We start from the raw sequence: 23,197 nt of genomic DNA, 5'->3' as shown, positions 1-23,197 counted from the left end.
ATATTATCGCTTGCACAGTGCTCCTTGGGATGTTTAAAGCTTGGGGAAATCTTTTTGTATCCAAATCCGGCTTTAAACTTCTTCACAACAGTATCTCGGACCTGCCTGGTGTGTTCCTTGTTCTTCATGATGCTCTCTGCGCTTTTAACGGATCTCTGAGACTATCACAGTGCAGGTGCATTTATACGGAGACTTGATTACACACAGGTGGATTGTATTTATCATCATTAGTCATTTAGGTCAACATTGGATCATTCAGAGATCCTCACTGAACTTCTGGAGAGAGTTTGCTGCACTGAAAGTAAAGGGGCTGAATAATTTTGCACGCCCATTTTTTCAGTTTTTGATTTGTTAAAAAAGTTTGAAATATCCAATAAATGTCGTTCCACTTCATGATTGTGTCCCACTTGTTGTTGATTCTTCACAAAAAAATACAGTTTTATATCTTTATGTTTGAAGCCTGAAATGTGGCAAAAGGTCACAAAGTTCAAGGGGGTCAAATACTTTCGCGAGGCACTGTATGTATATATATTCTTAATCTAATCCTTACTTAGATTTACGTGTATTTTGGGTATATGTTGTGAAACTGTTAGATATTACATGTTAGATATTACTGCACTGTCGGAGCTTGAAGCACAAGCATTTCGCTAAACCCACAATAACATCTGCTAAACACATGTATGTGACCAATAAAATTGTATTTGATTTTACATAAAAATGTGTTGATGTTGCTGTAGACCTTTTCACAGATCTAGGATCAGTTGACCACAGAATGTTAACATTAGCCACAACTATCTGACTTTACTATAATTTATAAGTTTGTCTGTCTGTGTCTGTCATTTTCTGTTTACATCAAAGATAGAGAAGCTGTGCAGCTACACCATGTTCAAATTCCTCCTGCCACTATCTGACTGGGTTAATAACTTAATATTACATTAATGTGAACCCATTGTCTAAGACTTGAACTCTTGGACAAGGATTCAAGTGCTGGAACTCTGTTTTCAGCCAAAGGGACTAGTGACTTGACTCGTGACCCAAACATTGGTGACTTTGACTCAACTCAGAGTTAGCCATAGGGACTTGTGATTTGACTCTGACTTATGCTTTAGTGACTTGACTACAACACTGGTGCCATTACATGGCTACTACTAGTGCTACAACTTCCAATTCCAGCAAGGGGGCCCTGGTTGGATAAACTTTTCTGAGTTGGAGAAACGAGCACGGCGGCGCGGTAGGAAGCCCGAGAGTCAGCCCCTAAAATGTCTTGGGGGGAGGCACACAAGAAGTGTGGCGAAGCCAGGTAGGAGACCTGCGCCATCTTCCTGTGCTTACCGGAGGGCGAGAGAGACCGGGCAAGCACCGGGAGCGCACAGTGTCCCCAGTGCGGGTGCATAGCCTGGTGCGGTACATACCAGCTCCTCGTATCCGCCGGGATAGAGTGGGCATCGAGCCAGGTGCCATGAAGCCGGCTCTACGCATCTGGTCTCCAGTGCGTCTCCTTGGGCCGGCATACATGGCACCAGCCTTATGCATGATGTCCCCGGTTCGCCTGCACAGCCCAGTGCGGGCTATTCCACCTCGCCGCACTGGCAGGGCGACCGGGAGCATTCAACCAGGTAAGGTTGGGCAGGCTCGGTGCTCAAGAGCTCCAGTGCGCCTGCACGGTCCGGTCTATCCAGTACCACCTCCACGCATCAGCCCTCCGGTGGCAGCTCCCCGCACTCGCCCTGAGGTGCGTGTCCTCGGCCCAGCACCACCAGTGCCGGCACCACGCACCAGGCCTACAGTGCGCCTCGCCTGTCCAGTGCTGCCAGAGCCGTCCTCCTCTCCAGCGCTAGCAGAGTCTCCCGTCTGTCCAGAGCAGCTAGAGTCTCCCATCTGTCCAGAGCTGCTAGAGTCTCCCGTCTGTCCAGAGCTGCTAGAGTCTCCCGTCTGTCCAGAGCTGCTAGAGTCTCCCGTCTGTCCAGAGCTGCTAGAGTCTCCCGTCTGTCCAGAGCTGCTAGTCTCCCGTCTGTCCGGAGCTGCTAGAGTCTCCCGTCTGTCCAGAGCTGCTAGTCTCCCGTCTGTCCAGAGCTGCTAGAGTCTCCCGTCTGTCCAGAGCCGCTAGAGTCTCCCGTCTGTCCAGAGCCGCTAGAGTCTCCCGTCTGTCCAGAGCCGCTAGAGTCTCCCGTCTGTCCAGAGCCGCCAGGATCCTCCAGAGCCGCCAGTCAGCCAGGATCCTCCAGAGCCGCCAGTCAGCCAGGATCCTCCAGAGCCGCCAGTCAGCCAGGATCCTCCAGAGACGCCAGTCGGCCAGGATCCTCCAGAGCCGCCAGTCAGCCAGGATCTTCCAGAGCCGCCAGTCAGCCAGGATCTTCCAGAGCCGCCAGTCAGCCAGGATCTTCCAGAGCCGCCAGTCAGCCAGGATCTTCCAGAGCCGCCAGTTTTCCTTGTTTTAGTATTGGTCAGGACGTGAGCTGGGTGGGCATTCTATGTTGTGTGTCTAGTTTGTCTATTTCTATGTTTGGCCTGATATGGTTCTCAATCAGAGGGAGGTGTTAGGCATTATCTCTGATTGGGAACCATATTAAGGTAGCCTGTTTTGTGTTGGGTTTTGTGGGTGGTAGTTTCCTGTCTTTGTGTTTTCCCCACCAGATAGGGCTGTTTCGGTTTTGCCACGTTTATTGTTTTGTAGTTTGTTCACGTTAAGTGTCTCTTATTAAAGAACCATGAACTTCAACCACGCTGCGTTTTGGTCCTCCGTCCTTTCCCAGGAAGAAAGCCGTTACACCTGTTGTGAAAATGTGCTTCTCATCCATGACCAGGCCATGTTTTGCCCATTTTGCCACACTAGTTAAGACAATTGCAGACCTTATCCGGCAAAGAAATAGGCCTATAGTGTACAGTGTTGGCCTATAATGTAATTTTATAACTAGTCCTATCATAAGATAGCCTACCATTGGTAAAACATGCAGTTGCATTGGCTTTATTAACAACAAGTGATGACAAGCCAATCACCAGGACTATCAGCATTGTTTTGCCTGCCATGGGCTCTTTAAACGCAAATCTATGTGGAAGCATGTAGCACGGTGCACACTAGCACAAAATGTTCGTAAGGAGATGCTTGTCAAAATCAGAATACAGGCACTCTGTGCTAGTGCTAAAGGAGTGAGCAAAAAGGTATGGAAAATTGTGAGTAACATGATGTATCCCATGCAGTAAAACAAGACAGATTTTTACAACAAGAAAGGTGAGAACCCTTCACAACAGATCAATTCTGTCTCCATCAGTTAGTGTATTTCCAAACATGCCAGCACAGAACGGATCAGTTTGGATTGTACAGTGGGGTGAAAAGGGTTAGGATCCACCCTGATGGAGTCTTCATTTCAGCATTGAGTTTGAGTTTATTTTTTATTTTTACAGGGACAGTGCACATTAATCAACGTTTCAGTAAAAGTGCCGGTTTTAGCCAGCCGGCTAATTTTCAACCGCAGTCCCTGGGCAGGTTATTAAAAACAATTACAATATAGACAATAGCAACATAGAACAAGCAAGACATAGCAACATAGGACAAGCAAGACATAGCATACAGACAGAGCAACATAGGACAAGCAAGACGTAGCATACAGACAGAGCAACATAGAACAAAAAGCAGCAAGACAAAATACATTAAAAAAATTCATTGTATTGCGTTTTCCCTTCTCACTACATGGCTGTATCAGTAGGGTTTGGGTGGCTGTAGCCATCCCCCTCTTATACCATATTCAATAGGCTTGAATGGCACAGTTGTTATAAACCTGCATTTTCAGTTGCTCCAACAGTTATTGCTTATGGATCAGTTCATAGGATAGGAAGTTGGATTGGGTGAAATTGACATGATTCCCACTGATGTTTTCCAGGAGAAATGTCAGTGATTCGGGCCAATAATCAAGGAAAATCAGGGACAAAAGAGCACACAGCAAACATGTTTCCTGCTGCCTTAAGTCAGTGCATTTTCACTCCGTAGTGTCAACATATGGTCCAACTAGGTCCATATCAATTCTGTCTTAATCAGTTAGTGTATTTCCAACCATGCCATCACAGAACGGTTCAGTTTGGATTGTACACAAGTCAAGACATTAGATCTGGAATTAATGTGTTAGGATAGATGTTAACACAGAAGGATTACCATTGTTTTTCTTGGGGAGGGAACTTGATTTATAACTTATTGCTTTATTAAAAGGTTTACATTGCAAACAGATTGTTGAACTTAGATTCCATACAGATTGAGCCTGCCTTGATGTCAGCATTGCACATTCTTCTCTCACACACTTATCTATGTAGTTATTTAGTTGGGATTGTTAACTTAACCTCAACACACTCTGCATATACAGTTGCAACCTTGTAGAGTTAATAGAGAGGTTCAAGTACTGTATTGTAGTCAACCTTTATTTAAATTGTTGTGGCATAATGTAGTCATGTATAATGTAATCTCTTTCCAAAGGTACCAAAGGAACTAAAGGTATTGGTCAACAGAGGAGGATGCAGTTGAAGATTCCTTGATGAACTTTATACGAATAGGAAAAACACCTGGAAAACAAGACTGTGAGAAATGCATTGCTGCTTCTCCCCAAGCACTAGTAAACAGGGACTGGAGAGCAGTAAAGTTCTATGTACACAACAGAATAATTGCAGATCAGAAAAAGTGTAGACTAGGGTTGTACTCTATCCAGATGTTCATATCTTATACAGTACCTAGCAACTGAAATGTCATTTTTGTTTTGTTTGTGCTCTTGGGTTTCTTAGCCTGTAGTCCATTGGAGAACAAAAAGTTCTTAAATGGTTATTGCTTAGTTCTTAAGGTTCCTGAGAGAACTCGGTTCTGCTTTATTTGAAGATATGAATGTTTCATAAATTCATATATAGGCTTTGTAAGCAATATATAAATGTGTTTCCGTCATAAAATAGAATGAATGTGTGCATCAAATATCGAGAATTTTAACGTGTTAATTCCTGTACGCTTCCATTAGGCGCAACACGGGCAGTTGGATAGCTTTCATAGGAGGCATTCCCTCTGGCTGATGGCAATTCAGTGCAATGCAATGTACGGTCTCAGGTAGTTGGTAAAATGTCAAGTGTACATTTTTCAAGGAGTAAGTCACTAAGTGATTTATTTTCTTTTTTTTTCCAAACTCATGAGTCTAACTTCTGTGCTATGATGTCAGAAAGCATGGTCCACGAAAGGTATGTTTTTGTGAGTAGTCCTAAATACGTGTGTGTGTTTGCTTGTGGAGGGGGGTTAAAAAGGGGTAAAAACCATCCCGACGTGATGAGAACAAGCGTTTCAGGCTGCGCATCCATTAAACTCAGACCTTTTATTGCTCTCGTTTAATGGTGTAAATCTTCAAGTGAAACATTATGAGCCGAGAATTTAAGCACCATCTCTAATCCGACAATGTGACCCTTGTAAGTGTCACGATTGTCGTAATGAGCGGACCAAGGTGCAGCATGATTGAAGTTCCACACCTTTATTATGGTGAAACTTTAAACAAAAATAAAAACGAAATGTAAAAGTAGTGGTGCACATGCACAAACACAAAACAATATCCCACAAACACAGGTGGGAAAAAATGGCTACCTAAATATGATCTCCAGTTAGAGGCAACGATTACCAGCTGCCTCTAATTGGGAATCATACAAAACACCAACATAGAAATATTGAGATAGAACACCCACTACTACACCATAGAGAACCAAGGGCTCTCTATGGTCAGGGCGTGACAATAAGAGAGACAGACCTGATCATAACCCATGGTGCATTTCACCAGAACAAATAAATTAGATTCTGCATCTGAGTCTCCTAACAACAATCAGAAGCAGTTCAGCTCCCCTTTAGCCAATTTAAAGGCAGGCCTTCCCACAGAGCACACAAGAGTCAATAAGCCAGTTAGTGGAGGGGAACATAGAAAAATAAAATAAATTGTTAAATGAATTAATAGGGGATTTGGTGTGTCAGGTCAGTGGGTGCAATCCAGGAGATTGGACACTGATTCCTTAATGGAGTTGCTAGACAGTGTCCCCCCTTCCCCTTTGTCTTTCTCTCTCTCTCACCTTTCTCTCTCTCACTCATTTCCCAAGATGGAGATGAGTGGAATACAGTACATCAAACTGCCAAGTCTTTCTTGCCTGGCTAAGAGTGCAATGAGTGAGAAAAGGAGGGATATGGGGCCGTGCCAGGGCTGAGCTGCATCAATCATCTCTATAAAAACCATGGACCCGCTTATTGGCCACCACCAAGGGGGGCGCATGAAAATGGCAAAGACAAGCTAATAAAATCACATTGAATATTGAAAAAGGCAGAGGTTTGGGGGGACTGTAGTAGAGGCCTTCACGGTCCAAAAATGGGGACCCTTTTCAAAATGGACCTGGGGCTTTCCCATCTAAACTCCAAAATATGCATAAATAAATGTGTTAAATATAGAGATCTATCAAGGCACAAGGCGAGAACCAGATGCAGACACAGGCGGCAGATGGTTGGAGTCTTACTGTCACGACTCTCGTGGGTTGAAGAAGGAGACCAAGGTGCAGTGTGGTAGGCGTTCATGATATTTATTAAACTGAACACCGCAACAAAATAACAAAGTAGAAAAACGAAAGTGCACAGTTCTGTCAGGCAACTAAACAGTTAAACAGAAAATAACTACCCACAAAACATAGGTGGGAAAAAGGCTGCCTAAGTATGATTCCCAATCAGACACAACAATAGACAGCTGTCCCTGATTGAGAACCATACCGGCCTAAACATAGAAATAAAGAAACTAGAATGCACACACTAGTTATACCCTGGCCTTAACAAAAATAGAGAATAAAAGCCTCTCTATGGCCAGGGCGTGACACTTACAATGTTTATTAATCCAACGGGGTAGGCAAGAGAATGGTCGTGGACAGGCAAAAAGGTACAAACCAGATCAGAGTCTAGGAGGTACAGAGTGGCAGACAAGCTCGTGGTCACGGCAGGCGGGTACAAAGTCCAGTAACAGGCAAGGGTCAAAACCGGTAGGACTAGTAAAAGGAGAATGCAAAAAGCAGAAGAACAGGAAGAACACTGGTTGACTTGGAAACATACAAGATGAACTTGCACAGAGCGACAGGAAACACAGGGATAAATACACTGGGGAAAACAAGCAACACCTGGAGGGGGTGGAGACAATAACGAGGACAGGTGAAACAGATCAGGGTGTGACAGATCCAATCCGAAAGAACCTGAGGACAACTAGACCTGTTCCGTAAAGACCTGGTCAGCTCCAGACCCGGTCTAAGTGAGGGAAGCAGCAGAAAATACATTTTTAAACTCAAAGCGTGAAGAGCTCTGTAAGTGTGCGATGCTGTGCAGGTCCCAGTTCGCTAGCGGATTTCCAGCCTCAGCTTTGTCCGAAGGCTGGGTTTTATGCTTTGTATACCCACTGCACCAAGATTTGTTTACATGGAGGAGAAGAGAAAGGGCATTTGCCTTTTATGGTACACAGAGTCAGAATGGAAAATTGGCAAATAAGATCCATGCATGTAAGCTACAGTATTTTTTGGAGGAAGACATATAGCGTTTCAAGCAACTGTGTGATCCTCAGCCAAGATTAAAAGCATATCCTCTCTAACTTTCCACAGCGAAGCAAGAGGTGGCAGTACAGCAGGCAGCCAGCACACATACATGTATCACATGCAACTATTTACAATGTCGGCCCTGTGTTATAGATGCATTATTCAAATGTTCAGTGGTGGGGAGATGACACAGTGTTGACAGCCTGTCATCTTCCCTCTCGGAGTCATCCAACAAACACAACGCAAGCTCCACTTCATGTAACCAGTAGTTACTTGCCACTTTACTAAATCAGTCTGTAGCTGCTGGAGTCTCTATTTTCGACCGGCATTGAGTTTTCTCCAGCCTGATTCTACCATTCTCTGTGGAAGAGAGGGAACCAGTAAAGGAAACATAAACAGATGGTAACAGTTGGATTCCCAGAATGCATGGCAAGTATAAACACCTTGGCAAGGTTCAGGATTCACCACCAGAATACTGAGTCCATCAAGCGATTACATTACTCATCCCCCCCTCTGACCAACCTGTTCTAACTCTGTATTATTCTGTATAGGGATGTCATGGATAGTCTTGCATGGTGCTAATTCCAGCATCTATGCTAACCATTAGTATTAATCAGTTTTTATAAGTATTTTCTATATATACACACACAAGTGCAATCACACAACAACAAAAAGTAGTAATTTTTCTTCCATGCCTCCCCACCCCAAAGTGTAGGAATGGTGGGTATTATTAGTATTAAAGAAATTAAAAAATATAAAGTTTTACAAACAGATATACACTGAGTGTTCAAAACATTAGTAACACCTGCACTTTCCATGACAGAGTAACCAAATGAATACAGGTGAAAGCTCTCATCCCTTACTCATGTCACCTGTTAAATCCACTTCAATCAGTGTAGATGAAGGGGAGGATACAAGTTAAAGGATTTTTAAGCCTTGAGACAATGGAAACATGGATTATGTATGTGTGCCATTCAGAGGATGAATGGGCAAGACGAAAGATTGAAGTGCCTTTGAACGTGGTATGGTAGTAGCTGCCAGGCGCATCAGTTTGTGTCAAGAACTGCAATGCTGCATGTTTTTTCACGCTCAACAGTTTCCTGTATGTATCAAGAAATGGTCCACCACCCAAAGGACATCCAGCCAACTTAACACAACTGTGGGAAGCATTGGGGTCAACATGGGCCAGCATCCCTGTTGAACGCTTTCAACACCTTGAGTCCATGCCACGACAAATTGTGGCTGTTCTGAGGACAACAGGAGGTGCAATTTATAAAGTGTTCCTAATGTTTTGTACACTCAGTGTATATGTGTATTTTTTTTTACCTTACAGTATGTACATAATTTCTCTCAAACACAAGCCTACACATTAATGCCTCCTCCTCATGCACACAGAGACACTCACTCTTAAACTATAGGTATTATCACACCAGACCAAGCAGAATTTCTTCCTTCTTGGGGATATTAGCCCAGTGTGTCCACAACTCCCTGACGTGAGTAAATGTCAGGCCCAGTAAAATGATGGCTGCTCTCCGCACTAATGGAAGACCTGTCCATTAATTATTCAGCACTGCAACCAGTGATGGGCCACGTCAGGGAGAGCATTGAGTTATGGCTCAGCATGGGCAAACCTTAGACGGAATGACAGCAGCCTGGTTGGTGTGCTTTGTCCTGCTCTCATTTGTTTGTCCCCTCCCAGAGGTAGGTAGACAGCACAGAGAACCTGAGCTCTCACAGCTAGTGTGGTGTGGCCAGACGGACGGCACTGGCAGTCACCACGAGGGAGGTGATTGGAGCAGAGTGGCCTGGGGCAGTGTTATACGGCCCTTTTGGGGTTTGGCGTTTTTACGATGAAAGAGAGGGAGAAATAAAGGAGGAATGCGGGAGGGAGGCGGGGGTTCAGAGGCACGGTGTCCTGGAAATAACACATGGCAGGAAATGGATAGGCTTGATATCTGAACACGCAGGCCTGTACATCTAGGAGAACGGGACACCACACTGCTGCGGAGTGGAGCAGGGCCAGTCAACAAAATTCTCAAACCAGACTCAAATCAGTCCTCCACAACACACCCACTAGACGAAATGCCAATTCTACACTTTAAAACCGGCTACACATCCTATGTATAAGCTTTCCCTGATCTGCTGGAGAAGAGAGAAGAGAAAGTAATAAGGGGCAACTAGCTGTCTGGCCCACAGGTCCTGTTCTCTCAGAATAACAGAGGGACAATCTCATGTCATTATTAAAGTGGAATCATTTCTTATGAACACTGTTGTTCATTATCTTCCCCCCTCCCAGAGTCATCAACAACAGGCAGCAATCATGTGTGTCTTCTTCCTCCCTGCCTCTTGCCAATATGTCCAGTGAATGTAAGCATTGTCTGGAGACAGTAAACCCTATGATCAGCAGCATGGCGTGCTGTGCAATGCGTGGCTGGACTCCTGGCTATTTTAGACCTGGTAATTGAGCATTCAGTCTGGAGCTGTGTTCTTCTGGACTCAGGCAATTTGGTATGCCAGCATGCTACTGTAAAAATGACCCAATTAATTTGATTAAGGACTTAAATTCAGAATACAGATTTGACTGGCTGTGAAAAGTGAGGCTTGAATTAGAAAGAGTTGGCGAGAGAGTGGGGACGGGGATGAGAGCTAATTAGATTCATCCATCTCTGGATGTACAGTATGTGCACTCATTCATGCTACATTAGAGATTATTAATTGCAGCGATCCCCCGTAGATTCTAAAAATAAAGCATGGTGGGGACAGGCTCAAAGAGTAGGGGGAAAAAATAAAATCCTTTCTATTGTGCGTCCCTGTTAATCTTAATTAGGTGTGAGATACGCCTGCGCTCAGGGCCATGCACAGACCTTTCAGGGAGAAAAGTGCTCAAAATAGAAAAGGGCACCCCCGCATGAAAAAAATATACTTTCATAATTAATTTAGCGAAATGGGGCACCTCGGAGGTTGGGGGCTCCCCTAGATAGCATTTGAACACATCATAAGCAATTTCAAAATATGTAGAATTGCAGAAAATTTGTTTTAACCGTCGACTTGGGTCACGAAAAACGGTCAAACTCCTCCTCTTTCCTAATGGGGTGTGCTTTTGGTGGTTCTTCAATGTTTCATTCTGGTCATGCGTGCCGCGACCGACGTAGCTAGTTCGTTACCTAAGCTAGCCATGTGTAGCTAGTCAGTTACCCCTCCAGTATGTGTTGATGTAATTTTACAGGATTTGTTTTTGGACAGAAGCTGTAGAGATCAGTAAGAAACAGCACCTTTGTTTCCAAATTTCTTATTCATCCATTTTGTTTTTAAGCATTCAAGTACCTGGTATGATTGGGCATTGATCAGTTATGGAGTTATTTTTGTTATTCTTTTTCTTATTTTCAATGACATCCTAGGAACAGTGGGTTAACTGCCTTGTTCAAGGGCAGAACGACAGATTTTTAACCTTGTCAGCTCGGGATTTGATCTTGCGACCTTTCAGTTACTCGTCCAGCACTCTAACCACTAGCCAACCTGCCGCCTGCCCCTTTAAAGCAACTGTCCAGTCTTTCCAGATTTCTATGAAATATGACATATAATTTATTACAATACGAGTTAAATAACTTTCCTTACAAAAATGTATAATTAAGTATGTTAAAAAGCCTATTTTTTTGTGTTGGAATGGTGTTGGAGTACTCCAACAACAGAATGGTGTGGGCATATACAGGTCATTAAAAATATTAAATACGAGTACACCACTGATTGGCCAGCTCATCCTCATATTTTTGTTCAGTATAGTTCTCTCATGTTATTATTCACATTTTGCCATGAGGCTGAGAGAAAATGTTACAGTTTTAAAGTCCAGTGACTTTAAGTGAAAATCTCACTTTGTTGTTGACTCATCCTATACTCGTATTTGTGGCCACAGCTTAAAATTGGAGAAAACGTTTTTTTTAAATCAAATCTCAAAAATGCTTCCTATTTCCTCATAGGAGAATGATGACATCCTCCTAAGGAGGATGAGCTGGCCACATTAATCACATTAATATTTTAAATGACGGTATAGACCCACACCATTCTATTGTTGGGGTATGCCCACACCATTTCAAAAAAGTAAAACTCCTTTAAAAAAAAAGGTAATTACAATTTTTTTAGGAAAACGATTTCACTCAAATTGTAATTAACTATAGCTCATATTTTATAGGAATCTTAAAACACTGGACAGTTACTTTAAACGTCGACTTTGGGCAAAAACGCTAAAATAACATCTTTAAACTGTATAACTGATCAATGCACCATCATATCAGGTCATTTAATGCTTATTGCTTCCAAAACAAATCCTGTAAAATGGCATCAACATATACAGGAGGATTTATTAGCTAGCTACAAATGACTAGCATAGCTAACGAACTAGCTACGTCGGTTGCAGCGAGCATGGCCAGAATTACTAATTGATGAACCACCAAAGGCACACCCCATTTCTGCTTAAAAATGTTGAAAGAGGCAGAGCGTTTTTCGTGCCCAAAATTGAACATTAAAGCAAATTTCTTGCAATTCTGCACATTTTACCATTGCTCATCCCGTATTCATATGCTATTTTACTCGCCCAAGCAGAGCTGGTTAGGCTGTTTTTATGTTATCCAAAGCATTGCCGACTGCAACTGTGCTGCTGGCAGCAATTTAATTACGCTTTTTGCCAACGTTTAGTGACACCAGCCATATTCAATGGGTGTTGGGGAGCGTAAATTCGTCAGTTATTTGGCGCTCTGGCACACTCAGATGACTGAAATCGGAGTAGATAGCCAGAGCGAATTTACCAACTACGTCTATCGACAGTTGTCACAGTGACATCATGAACATTCTATTTAAATGGTTACTTGCATAGGAGTGTTGTTTAGATATATAGCTAGCTAGATGAAATATGAACCATAATCCCAACTCATAACATGGGGCAGCAGGGTAGCCTAGTGGTTAGAGCGTTGGACTAGTAACCGGAAGGTTGCAAGTTCAAACCCCCGAGCTGACAAGGTACAAATCTGTCATTCTGCCCCTGAACAGACAGTTAACCCACTGTTCATAGGCCGTCATTGAAAATATGAATTTGTTCTTAACTGACTTGCCTAGTTAAATAAAGGTTCAATTTTAAAAAAATTAAAAACATTTACCACCCTGCATTAATCAATGTTAGCTAACTGGCAAAGCAAATTGCGCTGATATACAAATAATAACTACACAGATCATACACATGACGCTAGCTAACAGTACACTAACTTGACATGAAAACAACTTTCTGACAAAAATAGAAACATGTCATATCTGAAAATGTAGCTAGCGTCTCCGTATACATGGATGGACGCTTCTCTCTCTCTGTCATGGATGCCGTGGTTTCCCTTAGTTTGAAGATGCAATTCAGAGATAGGTGTTTTATGCAACCACCTGTGAGTTCTCTTTTTGACTCCGTCTTCATATTTGCAATCAAATGGCAGAATTCTCCTTAGCCATCATACTCTAATTCCACTTATTTCAAAACTTGGTTCTCCACAAAGCGGAGAGCAACACTTATGCAGTTCTACTACGTGATATATTTTAAAGAAGCGGCATTAGAAAGGATAACCTACACATATTGACCAGCTCATGTTATAGACAGAAGCGTGTTACATGGCAGACCAATCCGAACTCATCTCTTGGCATGTCCAGCCTACTCATTATCTCAACCAATCATGGCTAGAGAGGTCGCTGTCTTTTTCTGTAACTAAACCAACTAGGCTCATCATTTAAAAAATATTACATTTACAGATGGCATACACATTTATTATTAAAGGCACATGAAAGTTCACACGTTCCAGAAGCATTTCTGCCAAAAAACTGAATTTTGAGTACATTCAAATGGCTGTCCTGTGAAGTAGTGATGCGCGACATATGCCTAGTTTTCTGAAACGAGTCACATATTGGTGTTAACATCTCCCCCATCCCACCGTTGCAATTTTGCTCATGTTGTGGCTGTGCCAGTTAGTGACCACTCAGCAGAGCTGCCTCCAGAACAAGATTCATGACAAAAAAAAACTAACCTGGTTTAAACTTGGTGACGACTTGCATGCAGTGGGGTCCGAACAACAATACCAAAAATATACATAAAAGAAATAAAAAATTGGTGTAAATTATACCACCACCCAAAAGGACACTTTGGAGACCGAAAGACCGACCGCTCCAATATTATCCTGGAGAAGTGGTTCCTTATCCACTCAAATGAGCTGCGTTCAGCAGAAGTACTAATCACACAGACTGGACTTGAAAATAACTAGGGCCCGGTTACCCAAAAGTATCTTAATGCTAAATTAATTCTTAGAACCTTCGTACGAGCGTCCTTAAATCTCTGAGCTGTTCCCCAAAGCCATTGTTATTAATGTTGCACTTGAAAACACTTGCAATCTAACACCTCCCTCAGACCATTCGTAGAACAGCGAAGTGTGACGTTTATATTTTTGTTGCACTCTTTGTCCACTTTACACAGAAGATCTCCGCTAAACATGGACCGATAAAACATATGATTCTCTCTGTGACCACTGATAACCTCAGAACAAATTTGATTACAAATACAAAGTTGCCAATGTCTTTGCAATTGATACAAACAAGACGTATACCAAGATGGGTAACACTTAAAGGGGTCCTTATTACAGTGAAATTACATATGTAATTACACTATATTGCCATTACATATGTAATTACACTGTAAGTAGTATTGTAATAATTAATAGTTACACTGTAATAACATGTAACTGGTGGTAATTGCAGTCTGTAATTACAGGGGTGAAACAAGGCTGGTTACCATGCTCTTTACAAATGTTAAAGTTTCTGATTGCAGGCTGAAATATGGTGCGTTGAGATGCACAAACCACGTAATACATGTTAGCCAATTGAAAACAGACCACCTCATTGACACAATTCTGAAATAAAGGTCAGTGCTATCTGAGGATCATTGGGACATCCCTACCCCATTGAAGTTAAAATGTTAAATGGTTAAGGTAAGGGTTACGGTTTAGTAAGGGTTCTGGTTAGGGACGTCCCAAGTATCACAGATAGCACTGACCCTGCAATTCAACTCAATTCAACATTAGACACATTAAAAAAGGTTATGGTTAAAATTGAAATAGTCATTCATGCTTGCCAAATTGTAATAAGCTTGGTTGAATAATGTTTATTAACATTACCTCATAGTCCGCCCCATCCCGCATGCGGTCGCGTTACTACAGCCTCAAGCTCATTACCATAATGCAACGTTAGCAATTTCTAAAAATCGCAAATTAAATGAAATAAATATGCCTGCTCTCGAGCTTATCCTTTTCTTAACAATCCTGTCGTCTCAGATTTTCAAAATATGCTTTAGAACCAGAGAAAATCAATAATTTGTGTAAGAGTGGTGATAGCTAGCTTAGCATTTAGCGTTAGCATTTAGCACGCAACATATTCACAAAATCCAGCAAAGGGATCAAATAAAATAATTTACCTTTGAAGAACTTCAGATGTTTCAATGAGGAGACTCTCAGTTACATAGCAGATGTCCAGTTTTTCCTGAAAGATTATTGTGTAGGACACAACGTTCCGTTTGTTACTATGCATTTGGCTACCGAAACTAACCGAAAATTCAGTCACCTACACGTCGAACTTTTTTCCGAATTAACTCCATAATATCGACTGAAACATGGAAAACGTTGTTTGAATCAATCCTCAAGGTGTTTTGTCATATATCTCTTCATTGAAATGCCGTCCCTGGAAGCCTGCATTCTTCTCTGATTCGGATGGAAAAATACTGGTAGCTGACTTTTGCGCACCAATTTCCACGCAGACACCGTGCGGGACACTTGGCAATTGTAGTCTCTTATGGTCAATCTTCCAATGATATGCCTACAAATACGTCACAATGCTGCAGACACCTTGGGGAAACGATAGAAAGTGTCCGTTCATTCCTGTCGCATTCACAGCCATATAAGGCGATCATGGAAAACGTAGCTTCAGAAATCCTGTTCATTTCCTGGGCGCTCAAACATCTTGGTTTTGCCTGAAGCTTTTGTTCAACGGCACTCACAGTGAAAATCTTTGAAGAAGATTTCTTATTGGAATACGTTTTTTTGGACAAGGAGATTGAATTTGGAAATCTATTTTTAATATCAAGGACTGAAGAACGCAGTGGGAAAATGTGGATTCAATCAAGGTGACTAGAAGAGACCTTGTTTTGGTTGTGTTGAAGAAGAACAGAGGAAGCTTGCACTGGAACTGGCAAAATTGTTCACAATTGTTTGTTTGTTTGATTAAAAATGGATCGCAATCTACACGCTGCGTTTTGGTCCAACTCTCCTTCACCACACCTAGAAAGCCGTTACAGAATCACCCACCGTAAACGGACCAAGCAGCGTGTCAACAGGCAGGAGCAGCCCAAAGAGGAGATGCGCAATAAGGATTTCTGGACATGGGAGGAAATCCTCGATGGGAGAGGACCCTGGGCTAAACCAGGGGAGTGTAGCCGCCCAACAGGTGGAGGCAGCGAGGAGAGCAGAGTCAGCCGGAGAGAGGAGCCGGCGATATGAGGGAACACGGTTGGCAAGGAAGCCTGAGAGTCAGCCCCAAAAATGTATTGGGGGGGGTCAGGGGAGTGTGGCAGAGTCAGGAGTCAGACCTGAGCCAACTCTCCCTGTTTATCGTGAGGAGCCAAGGAGGAGACCAGAACCAGAGCCGGTGTTGGAGGTGAGCGAAGCAGAGACTGTGAAGTTAATGGGGAAATTGGAGGAGAGAGAAATGAGGGAGTTGCTGTGTTGGTGCTTTTTGCATGGAATTCGCCCGACGGAAAGTGTCGGGGATTTGATGGCAACTGGGTCAGCGCTCCATACTCGTCCTGAGGTGCGTGTTAGTCGGCTGGTGAAGTTGGTGCCAGCCTCACGCATCAGGCCTCCTGTGCACATCCCTAGCCTTGCACGTCCTGTGCCAGCACTGCCAGTCTGCATGAAGCAGCCAGAGCTGCCAGTCTGCAAGGAGCTGCCAGTCTGCAAGGAGCTGCCAGTCTGCAAGGAGCTGTCAGTCTGTAAGGAGCTGTCAGTCTGCAAGGAGCTGCCAGTCTGCACGGAGCCGCCAGAGCTGCTAGTCTGTAAGAAGCCGCCAGAGCCGTCAGCCTACATGGAGCAGCCAGAGCCGCCAGTCAGCGTGGAGCAGCCAGAGCCGCCAGTCAGCATGGAGCAGCCAGATCTTTCAGTCTGCCAGGATCCGCCAGTCAGCCAGCCTCTTCCAGATGTGCCAGTCAGCCAGACTCTTCCAGATCCGCCAGTCAGCCAGACTCTTCCAGATCTGCCAGGATCCGCCAGTCGGCCAGGATCCACCAGTCAGCCAGGATCCGCCAGTCAGCCAGGATCTGCCAGTCAGCCAGGATCTGCTGAGACCACCAGCCAGCCAGGATCTGGTAGATCTACCTGCCTGAGCTTCCTCTTACTCCTGAGCTTCCTCTCACTCCCGAGCTTTCACTCACTCCCGAGCTTCCCCAGTCCCGATCTGCTCCTCAGTCCAGTGGGGTTCTGGGTGAGGACTACTAGGCCATGGTTGGCGGCGAGGGTGGACTATCCAGGGACGCGAGGAGAGAGGACTAAGACAGTGACCGAGTGGGGTCCACGTCCCGCGCCGGAGCCGCCACCATGGACAGACGCCCAGCCGGACCCTCCCTATTGTTTTGAGGTGCGTTCGGGAGTCCGCACCTTAGGGGGGTTCTGTCACGCCCTGGTTGAAGAATTTTGTGTTTATCTTTATGTATTGGGTCAGGCCAGGGTGTGGCATGGGGTTTTTGTATTCTGATGTGTTTTGTCTTGGGGTTTTGGTGTGTATATATTGGGATTGTAGCTAGTGGGGTGATCTAGCAAAGTCTATGGCTGTCTGGAGTGGTTCTCAATCAGAGGCAGGTGTTTATCGTTGTCTCTGATTGGGAACCATATTTAGGCAGCCATATTCTTTGAGTTTGTCATGGGTGATTGTCCTTAGTGTTTTTGTTCCTGTCGCTGTATTAGTTGACAAGTATAGGCTGTTTCGGTTTTCGTTACGTTTATTGTTTTGTAGTGTTTGTGTTATTTCGTGTTTACGTTTGTTTGATTAAACATGGATCGCAATCTACACGCTGCGTTTTGGTCCAACTCTCCTTCACCACACCTAGAAAACAGTTTGCAGCGAGCGACAACGGACATAGTCAGTATAACTATTTGTTCAGCACTTTTGAAATGTACAGCGACAGAATTCAGAACATGGGCCACCCTTTGCCTTGACAGCTTTGCACACTCTTGGCATTCTCTCAACAAGCTTTATGAAGTAGTCACCTGGAATGCATTTTAATTAACAGGTGTGCCTTTCTTTCCTTCTTAATGCATTTGAGCCAATCAGTTGTGTAGTGACAAGGTGGGCATGGTATACAGAAGATAATCATTTACCAAATAGGGCTAAGTCCATTTTGTGGCAAGAAGGAGAGTGATAGAGTGCTGCATCAGATTACCTGGCCTCCACAATCACCCGACCTCAACCCAATTGAGATGGTTTGGGATGAGTTGGACCGCAGAGTGAAGGAAAAACAGCTAACAAGTGCTCAGTATGTGGGAAATCCTTTAAGACTGTTGGAAAAGCATTCCAGGTGAAGCTGTTTTAGAGAATGCCAAGAATGTGCAAAGCTGTCATCAAGGCAAAGGCAAGCTACTTTGAAGAATCTAAAATATATGTTGATTTGGTTAAATAAAGGTTAAATAAATAAAACAGATCTTCATTGTAAAAGGTTTAAACACAGTTTCCCATGCTTGTTCAATGAACCATAAACAATGAATGAACATGCACCTGTGAAACGTTTGTTAAGACACTAACAGCTTACAGACAGTAGGCAATTAAGGTCACAGTTACAAAAACTTAGGACACTAAAGAGGCCTTTCAACTGACTCGGAAAAACACCTTAAGAAAGATGTCCAGGGTCCTTGCTCATCTGCATGCACGTGCCTTAGGCATGCTGCAAGGAGGCATGAGGACTGCAGATGTGGCCAGGGAAATACATTGCAATGTCCGTACTGTGAGACGCCTCAGACAGCGCTACAGGGAGACAGGATGGACATCGGATCGTCCTCACAGTGGCAGACCACGTGTAACAACACCTGCACAGGATCGGTACATCCAAACAGCACACCTGCGGGACAGGTACAGATGGCAACAACAACTGCCCGAGTTACACCAGGAACACAATCCCTCCATCAGTGGTCAGACTGTCCGCAATTGGCTAAGAGAGGCTGGACTGAGGGCTTGTAGGCCTGTTGTAACCCACCGTCGCTAGACCAGACAGGACTGGCAAAAAGTGCTCTTCACTGACGAGTTGCAGTTTTGTCTACGGTGATGGTCAGAGTGATGGGTTGATGGTCGGATTCGCGATTATCGTCGAGGGAATGAGCATTACACAGAGACCTGTACTCTGGAGCGGGTTCAATTTGGAAGATCCGTCATGGTCTGGTGCGGTGTGTCACAGCATCATCGGACTGAGCTTGTCGTCATTGCAGGCAATCTCAACGCTGTGCGTTACAGGGAAGACATCCTCCTCCCTCATGTGGTACCCTTCCTGCAGGCTAATCCTGACATGACTCTCCAGCATGACAATGCCACCAGCCATACTGCTCGTTCTGTGCATGAATGTCAGTTCTGTCATGGCCAGTGAAGAGCCCGGATCTCAATCCCATTGAACACGTCTGGGACCTGTTGGATCGGAGGGTTAGGACTAGGGCAATTCCCCCCAGAAATGTCGGGGAACTTGCAGGTGCCTTGGTGGAGTGGCGTAACAGCTCACAGCAAGAACTGGTAAATCTGGTGCAGTCCATGAGGAGGAGATGCACTGCAGTACTTAATGCAGCTGGTGGCCACACCAGATACTGACTTTACTTTTGATTTTGAACCCGCCCTTTGTTCAGGGACACATTATTCATTTTCTGTTAGTCACATGTCTGTGGAACTTGTTCAGTTTACGTCTCAGTTGTGGAATCTTATGTTCATACAAATATTTACACATGCTAAGTTCTGAAAATAAAACACGTTTCCTTTTTTGCTGAAAATGTACTTGAAAAAGTATCAATTGACCAAGTTGGCATATTTGAGCAAACTCCTTGCAGACTTGATACAAAATATTGTGCAGTAATGTAATTCTTCACTGGATCAGTCTGAAACTTTGCACACATACTGCCGCCATCTGGTGGCCAAAGTCTAAATTACACCTAGACTCCTATCTTAAGGTCAGACCTTTCTCTTGCATTTGAAAGATAAAAAAAAATAAAAACGCATGTTTTTTGTTTGTATTTTACCAGATCTAATGTGTTATATTCTCGTACATTAATTTCATATTTCCACAAACTTCAAAGTGTTTCCTTTCAAATGGTATCAAGAATATGCATATCCTTGCTTCAGGTCCTGAAGGGTATGTCATTTTAGGCAAAAGTTGATAAAAGGGTCATATTAAGTATCTAAATCCTGTGAAACACCAAGTAATTACATGTACTCTGTGGTTTACTTGTTGGTTTATCCTGTCACTTGGATGGCAAAGAGGTGCAGGTTGTCATAATGGGTAACATACACATTACACTTTAAAAAATATATATAATAAAATCAGGAATGACACCCATATGGTCAACCCCAGTCAGTGAGGTTGACCTATAGCTGATCTGTTTTTTGTAAACTCAACCAAGTTAAGTTTAGGGGCTCCCGAGTGGCGCAGCGGTCTAAGGCACTGCATCTCAGTGCTTGAGGCATCACTAGACACCTTGGTTCTATTCCAGGCTGTATCACAACCGGCTGTGATTGGGATTCTCATAGGGCGGTGCACAATTGGCCCAGCATCCTCGGGGATTGGCCGGTGTAGGCCGTCATTGTAAATAAAAATGTATTCTTAACCGACTTGCCTAGTCAAAAGTTTAAATAAAGTGGTTGCTACCAGCCTTAAGCCAGCACCTAAGGGTTGATACTATATTCAGTGTCCTTCGATTCTCTACAACCCTACCCCAATTTTTTACCATGTTCGTCACTACATTCATCTAGTGTTTAGTTTCTCCTCAGCTGCATCCGATTCAGTAATAACTATCACAAGGTTGTAGTCTCTTGTGGACAGATGCTCTGGGTGTCAGAGATTACGGGGGTTGGAGGCTCAATAGGCTACCACTGCCGAATGTCAATTCAGAACCAGGATGAGGCGGATGTCCAGGTTAAGGGGAGTTTAATGGAAGATTTCTGCATTCTCTCACACACACCTGACCACTCATGGTTCAGATAACTGAGAATCATGTCCATTGAGAACTGACATGAACTATGGTTCTGAAAGGAAAGAAAATGATAACTTAGGCTATAGCACTGCTATAATACATACGACATGGCTGTATAAGCTAGTACAGGTAGGTATATAACAGCAAAGGCTATACACTACAGCAGGCATAAGGCCTAATTACATGGCAATAGACTAAACAGCCTATTGGACTTGTACACATGAAACTCGGGCAAATGTGCTGAAATAAACATTACAGTAATGTTGAAATGCATACATAATATAATTACAATGAGCATGAGTGATAAAATACAAAATAACCTTGCAACATCAATGCCCAAAGATTGGAAAGCTGCCGCGGTCATTCCCCTCTTCAAAGGGGGAAGACACTGCTACATAACTGCTGCAGACCTATATCTATCCTACCCTGCCTTTCTAAAGTTTTCGAAAGCAAAGTTCACAAACGGATCACTGACCATTTTGAATCCCAACGTACCATCTCCGCTATGTTATCTGGTTTCTGAGCTGGTCATGGATGCCCCTCAGCCACGCTCAAGGTCCTAAATGATATCATAACCGACAATATTGTGCAGCTGTATTCATCGACCTGGCCAAGGCTTTCAACTCTGTCAATCACCACATTCTTATCGGCAGACACAACAGCCTTGGTTTAGCATAACAGATGCGCAATGATGTGCCCAATCTGTGATTTAGTACATTTTTATTGAGTAACCATTGAACAAGCCCCCTCAATACTTGCAGCCATGGGTGGTTATCTCTCTAGGAGTTAATCGTCGCCAGTATTATGAAATACTTCTAATGTTCAGGAAATATTTGAATGAAGAAAGCCAATCCAAGAGCAGAGCTTCCATCAGTATCGACGCATGCTTCAACCATTCTCTGCGTGGTGTTTGGTGAAACATATGTTATATCTTCATCTGTTGTAGTAAATATGCAACTTTAAATCACTTGCAAGCATAAAAGACAACTTATACTTGGTCTGATTTTTGTGGTTGGAGGCACCATACAGATGGTTTGATGCAATAGCAGAGCCCCTGGAGGCACAGAGGCCAACTTGAGCTCTGTACCGCATCACTGTGGGCCTCTCAAACCTTGGAACAATGCAGAGGACTCCGCGTTGACATGATTGGACGATAGTAGGTGAGGGTGGGAGGTCCTGTACAGTCGTGGCCAAAAGTTGAGAATGACACAAAGGGAGTGGGCTCGCTCACAATTTTGCCTAAGAACACAGCCATGAATAAATAATGGTAACAACACATCCTGAGAGCAACTTCTCCCAACCATCCAGGAACAGTTTGGTGACGAACAATGCCTTTTCCAGCATGATGGAGCACCTTGCCATACGGCAGAAGTGATAACTAAGTGGCTCGGGGAACAAAACATCAATATTTTGGGTCCATGGCCAGGAAACTCCCCAGACCTTAATCCCGTTGAGAACTTGTGGTCAATCCTCAAGAGGCGGGTGGACAAACAAAAACCCATAAATTCTGACAAACTCCAAGCATTGATTATGCAAGAATGGGCTGCCATCAGTGGCCCAGAAGTTAATTGACAGCATGCCAGTGCGGATTGCAGAGGTCTTGAAAAAGGGTCAACAATGCAAATATTGACTCTTGCATCAACTTCATGTAATTGTCAATAAAAGCCTTTGACACTTATGAAATGCTTGTAATTATACTTCAGTATTCCATAGTAACATCTGACAAAAAATATCTAAAGACACTGAAGCAGCAAACTTTGTGGAAATTAATATTTGTGTCACTCAACTTTTGGCCACGACTGTACAAACACAAACTTACTTTCTTCACAACTGTTCTGTGCTGCTCGGCAAAGTGCAAGAATGCCCTGACTTCTGAAGAGGCCATAACACCATAAATGCTGCACCGCCAATGCAGACCTCATATTGACCAAGCAGCGCCTTTAAGTTCCATCACAATTGGAAACCCGGCCAAGGCATATAAGACAGCACACAGAATGTTTAATTATTTGCGTGCAACGAGTAGCTTATAGGCCTAATGCCAATCCACAATGTTGCATTGCCATGTGTGAAGAAAACGGGCTCTTATACATTAGAGCATGAGGCAAGAAGCATACTTATTTGAGGTCACAGCAAGGAAAGAATACTTAGGTCATAGTCATAAATTAACTAAAAAGGAAGCATAGATGTTAAAGGGCCAGTGCAGTCAAAAAGGTGATTGACTGTTTTAAATATGCTGAACAAAAATCTAAACACAACATGTAAAGCGTTTATGATTCATGAGCTGAAATTGTGCGCACAAATATATTTGCATTCCTGTTAGTGAGCATTTCTATTTTGTCAATCCAGCCACCCAACGTGTGCCATAT

This window comes from Oncorhynchus keta, chromosome 17 (genome assembly GCF_023373465.1).
Source record: "Oncorhynchus keta strain PuntledgeMale-10-30-2019 chromosome 17, Oket_V2, whole genome shotgun sequence".
In the NCBI taxonomy this organism is placed as follows: domain Eukaryota; kingdom Metazoa; phylum Chordata; class Actinopteri; order Salmoniformes; family Salmonidae; genus Oncorhynchus; species Oncorhynchus keta.
The sequence above is the reverse complement of the archived record's forward strand: the minus strand, read 5'-3'. Positions refer to the sequence as shown.